The following is a 6072-nucleotide window of genomic DNA, read 5'->3' as shown; positions in this document are numbered from 1 at the left end:
CGTACTGACTTTTAGGGCGAGTTTATCGGAATACCTCAGAGTCCCCTGTACTTTCATGTTCCTCTGGGACCTGTTCTTCCTTCCCTAGATTGGCAACTGGCCTGAGTTGTGGGAGGGGACCGAGTTTTTTAGAAACCCTTGGGTCATTGATCTTTGAGCATATATGGAGGGGATTATCTCGACGTTGCTTTAGGAAGTCTCGGCAGTCACGATAAACGGCTTTCGATCCTTCCAACCCTTCTGCAAGGAGGTGTCTTTCTCCACTTCTCCTGCTTCGAGTCGAAGCAACTGGGTTGAGAGAAGTCTCATGTTGATCAATGTTTTAATGATTAGCTTGCTCTTCATCAGGGATACCCATGTCGAAAGAAGGTGACCCTTCGTGTTGGGGAGCACCCAGATGATGGTTAATGTTCGTGTGCTTGAGTACGCCTAGTTTCGTGGAGTGTCTCAAAGACCTTCTCATACTGCTCCTGGAGGACCTCATTCTTCATTGCTATCTTGTTGTTCTGAGTTTCTAGCTCATCGACTTTAGCTTGAAGAGCAACCTTCTTTCCTTCATTTTTTCGTTGTTTCGCACTAAGTGCAAGATGGGTGTCATTTTGCGTGATGTGGCTTCTTTCGCTCCCCATGTTGGAGAGGGATGCCTGGTCAAAAGAGAGTGTACGAATGGTGGAAACCAACTTAACAAAGCTGAAGAGAGTGGGAATAAGTGTCGTTCCCACAGACGACGCCAAATGTTGATACACAAAATCAATGAGAACTTTGGTAGAACAAAAAGTGTCAAGTTTGTGATCTTCGCTAGATTACTCCGGTCACTAGTGTGGATAAGTATGTAAATGGATAGAGATAAGGAAACAAACACAAGATGTACGTGGTTCATCCAGATTGGCTACGTCCACAGAGTAGAGGAATTCTCATTAATTGTGAAGGGTTTACACAAGTACATAGGTTCAAGCTCTCATTTAGTGAATACTAATATTGTGAGAAAATGATCTTTATTTATAGAAGAGAGTTTCTAGTTTCATTCTGACATTGACACGTGTCGTGTTGTGATTGGCTTCTGATGTTAACACGTGTCGCACTATGATTGGCTTCTGATGTCGACACGTGTCGCGCTGTGATTGGCTTCCTGGTTGGAGGGAAACTCTTCTGGGTCCTTGACGGTATAACGTTAACCGGTGCTCAGTAGTTTCGGGATTGGTCAAATATGGTACAAACACAATGCATCAAAATTACTACAAAACATTACATCACAACCTAAGATACAGGAATCTCAAATTAATAATTAACGGAATAGATGAACACTAAAATACCAAAAGCCCCATTGTATAAACTCCTTATTCACTGCATCAGTATGGAACCAAAAGAAAAATAAAAAAATGGAACCGAAAAAATTATAGACATTTATCGTCCTTTAATTGCTATCCAATTAACTCATGTATTCACCAGTGGAACTTGTAGAGGCGGAGCCTCTGCAGTATCCGTCTATTTTCATTTTGTTTAACTCTAGTCTCCATCTTTGAAGTTTGAACAAACGCAGAAGATTAAATAGGTTTTAGCTTTTGCAAATTGGTTTTATTATAAGGGTATTTAGGTTGATTCAAGTTGGTTTTTGGCTATATTTGAAAGATATTATAAAAATTGATATTTTTGAAAGTAGAGACTAAATTTTGGCTACAAACGATAAGACTCGCGAGACCCTCCCCAACCATGGGACTCGCCAAGACCATCTCTGCTTCGCCCCTTCCGTTTCGTCCCTCCCATCTACTTCTTCTTCCCCACTCCCGCATCCATTTACAAAACCAAAATTGAAGAACCGCAGAAAGAGGGCAAAGAGGAAAAGGGTGTGTTATGGCTACTGGGTGAGAAGAAGATGAAGGTCTGATTCTCCAATTTTCCTGTTTTCTTTTTTATTTGTGGGAAATTTATTAGTATGTTGGATTCTGAGAAATCGTTCAACCCTTGTCGCTAAAGTTCTAATCCTCTGTTTGTTTACACCCATTTGAAATTGCAGAATCTAGGGCAAGCAAGGGCAAGAATCATCGCCCGTCATGGATGGATCTAAGTCGCACAAGGTGACCTCAGAAATAACTTCATGGGTATGTTTAATTTTTGTTTTGGTGAAATGGGTATGTTTTGAATTGTTGTTTTCGTGTTTGATTACTGTTTTTCCAGTGTTTTATGCATTTTGGTTGTTGGATTTTTGGTAGTTAATGAATCGAGTGTTGGGAAATAGAAATCGAAATGTGTTTGCTAATTTCTCCAAGAATTGCTTATATTTAGCTTTGTAACTCGATTTTTCGATTGTGTTCTACTACAAAGATTGTCAATTTTGTGTGTAATTTTAGTTTTCTTGAATTATGTGGTTTTGGGTGCTTTTGATTTGGGTTGAGTTCTTTGGCATCTAATTATTTATGTATTTTGACCAAATGTGTCTACTTTCATAAATCAGTAATGGCCAAGTGGTACGAGCGGGTGGTGGGTGATTTGCTCCGTTGATATTGTTTATGTACTTTGCAATGGCAGTAGTATCTGGTGCGCTGGGTTGCATGCTGATATGTCTGTTTTCTCGTAATTCTGCAAGGTGTAGCCGGAGCTAATGCTTTGTGACTGCGTCTCCAATTCATATAGTTGATAAGTAGTTCTTGTGCTTAGAATAAGTATTTCAACTGTCTCCTGTTGGTTAGCGTAAGCAAAATAATCTCTGGTTGGCTTCTTTTTCGTTTTCTGTCATAGCGTAAGCAAAATAATCTCCTGTTATCCATTTCTTATGCCAACTCTCTACTGCCGGCCCAATATTATTAATTTGGGGACATTCATTCGTTTAATTAATTGATTGATTTTTTTTGTTTTGGAAACTTTAATTGATTGATTATTGATTCATTATATAAGATGTTTTAAATTCAAATTTCTTCACCCGCAAAATAAAATAATTATGTAATTAAATTGTTAACTGATTATAGTTCCACATATTACCACGCATGCTACAATTTGTGTGAAAAAAAAAATTGAGACGGAAAAAAAGACATGTCTCTAAAATCATGCACAGTCCGTTTTTATTCAGCTTTTTCTTAAGCTTTGAAAATAAAAAAACGAAAGTATGTAAATTGAATTCAATATTTTCAGCCGTATGTTTCCTCATATCAAAACAAAACTGTCAAATATGACATCTGATTCAAATGAAATTATGTTGTTATATATATATATATATATATATATATATATATATATATATATATATATACAGAGAGCTTAAGGGGAGGGATCCCCATTTTTTGAACAAAAATGGGGATTAGGTATGGGGCCCACTTCACATCAAATTTCAACGATCCGAACCATCTATTTTGTTAGTCTCGATTCATAGATCATCCTTGCAAAAATTTAATTCAATCCGAAACCATTTGCCTATCTAATTATCACTATCAAATTTCATATTTTCTTATATAACAAAGTATTCGTTCACTTCCTTGAACCCAAATAGATGTCTTAAACATTTCCAATTTAGCTAATATTTTGCAAGGATGATCTATGAATCGAGACTAACAAAATAGACGGTTCGGATCGTTGAAATTAGATGTGAAGTGGGCCCCACACCTAATCCCCATTTTTTTCAAAAAATGGGGATCCCTCCCCTTAAGCTCTCTGTTTTTTTTATAAAAATAAGGATTAGTTGTAGAGTCCACACAACGTCGAACTTTAACAATTCGAACCGTCTATTTTTCAAGTTGCACCTCATAGATCATCCTTGCAAAATATTATAGTCAAATCGGAAATGATTAAGACATCTAATTAAGTTCAAATAAATTAAGGAATACTTTGTGATATAAGAAACAATGAAATTTTATCTTGATAATTAAATAAGCAAATGAGTTCGGATTGAATTGAATTTTTGTAAGGATAATCTATGAATTGAGACTTACAAAATAAACAATTCAGATCGTTAAAATTCAATGTAGTATGAGCCCCATATCTAATCATCATTTTTAAAAAATGAAAATTCATTTACATAAAAGGCGTGTATGTATATAATATCATAATAGTACTAACCTTTTAAAAATTGAAAGGTTAGTACTATTTCAATTATAAAAGTACTTCATCCTTTTATTTCCTTACTGTTTCGAAAGTAATTTTTTTATTTATGAGAAATGCAAAGAAAATTCTCTTAAAGTGAGATTATTTATGAATTTTTCGATGCTTCATGTTTCTGACACAATATTTACAATATTAACACGAGAAATAACATTAAACTGTGAGGTACAAAGAATTAATAAAAAAATCTCCTTCACATTTCTCTTCTATTAAATTGAGGCCTTTTAACCAAAATGGTCCTTGAGATTTTCATAACACATAATTTTGATCTCTGAGATTTAAAATCAATAAAAATGGTCTATGAAATTGTCCACCATCCATTATTTTGGTCATTTCATTAAAAAACTCTGTTAAATGTTCCAAAATTATGTGTTATGCAAATCTTTGGGACCAAAATTATGTTTTATACCCTTAACTTAACGGAGTTTTTTAATGGAATTGCCAAAATAATGGATGGTGGACAATCTCAGGAATCACTTCTATTGATTTTAAATCTCAAGGATCAAAGTTATGTGTTATGCAAATCTCAATGACCATTTTAACTAAAAAGTCTTAAATTGAATATTCCTTTAAGCAAACAAATTGCATTAGTGAATGACATAGCCGAAAGATGTTATTTGCTTACCTCACATAAATCTGTCTGTACTCCATAGTGAGATGGTGGTGGATCTCCATCACATGCGTCAGCAACCCAACTCATTTTTTGGGGCCGAAAATCTAAACTCAACTCACGGAACGGAGAGCCATGTACAGTATACATCTATATAAGTTATAACTAATGGTTTCTTTGCATTGCTACATCTTTACAGAGAAAGGGCAAATGGTTAGAATAGACAAGATAGACACACCTGTTACGTTATATGATGAGAGAGATATGAGAAACAGATGTACTTTATAGTAAGAGAGTTTTTCAAATTACCAGAAAGTGAGAGGTTGAAGATGTACTCAGTGGTAATTTGAAAAACTCTCTTGCTATACTCAACATGTTTTTGAGCATTGTCTCTGGAACTCTATGATTTTTCACCTGATAATAAAAAGGTTGGTGCATAATTTAGTTATTTTATATAATAAGACTAATAGTACTCATATACATAGTCAGAGATAAAATAACTAAATTATGCACCAACCTTTTTATTACCAAGTGAAAAATCATGAAGTTCCAGAGATAATGATAAAAAACATGTTGAGTATAGCAAGAGAGTTTTTCAAATTACCATTGAGTACATCTTCAAACTCTCACTTTCTGATAATTTGAAAAACTCTCTTACTATACTCAATATGTTTTTTATCATTGTCTCTGGAACTCCATGATTTTTCACCTGGTAATAAAAAGGTTAGTGCATAACACTACTACAATATTAGCTTTAGGTTTCGGATGATGGTGGCAGATATTAGAAAAATTTTGTCGGATAAATTATATCCGACACATCATTTAATTAGTGGCGGATATTAGAAAAATCTTGTCGATTATATCCGATATAAATTCATAGCAAATATTTAGTGGCGGATATCAAAAAAATCATGTCGGTTATAACCGACAGTATTTTTGAATCTTTTTTTTTAAATATTTTTTTACAGATTCTATCGGTTTTTAAGTTAATGGTGTCGATTATAATTGACAAAAATGAAAATTTTATTATTTTAAAATGTTATATTGATTAAAAATAAATAAATAAATATTTTTTAAATATTTTCTTTCACTCATGACCCTAAAGTGTAACATCCCGGCCCGGGGTCCACCACATCCCGGGCCCGCTCCACCACCGTAGCATGATATTATCTGCTTTCGGCCCCACCTATGCCCTCACGGTTTTGTTTCTAGGAACTCACACGAGAACTTCCCAGTGGGTCACCTATCATGGGATTGCTCTCGCACGCTACTCGCTTAACTTCGAAATTCCAATGGAACCCGAAGCCAGTGAGCTCCCAAAAGACCTCATGCGAGGTAGGGATGAGAATATACATATAAGGATCACTCCACTG

General features: G+C 35.0%; 1 long non-coding RNA gene across 1 annotated transcript; it reads left to right on the top strand.

The window, feature by feature from the left end:
- The first annotated feature begins 1431 nt into the window (after window positions 1–1431).
- On the top strand, window positions 1432–2858 carry LOC126626537 (uncharacterized). Its single transcript, XR_007624717.1, has 3 exons — window positions 1432–1879; window positions 2015–2099; window positions 2453–2858. It is a non-coding gene; the product is annotated as an uncharacterized LOC126626537 (long non-coding RNA).
- The last annotated feature ends 3214 nt before the right edge of the window (window positions 2859–6072 follow it).

This window comes from Malus sylvestris, chromosome 6 (genome assembly GCF_916048215.2).
Source record: "Malus sylvestris chromosome 6, drMalSylv7.2, whole genome shotgun sequence".
Taxonomy (NCBI): Eukaryota; Viridiplantae; Streptophyta; class Magnoliopsida; order Rosales; family Rosaceae; genus Malus; species Malus sylvestris.
This window is presented reverse-complemented; position numbering and strand designations above follow the sequence as displayed.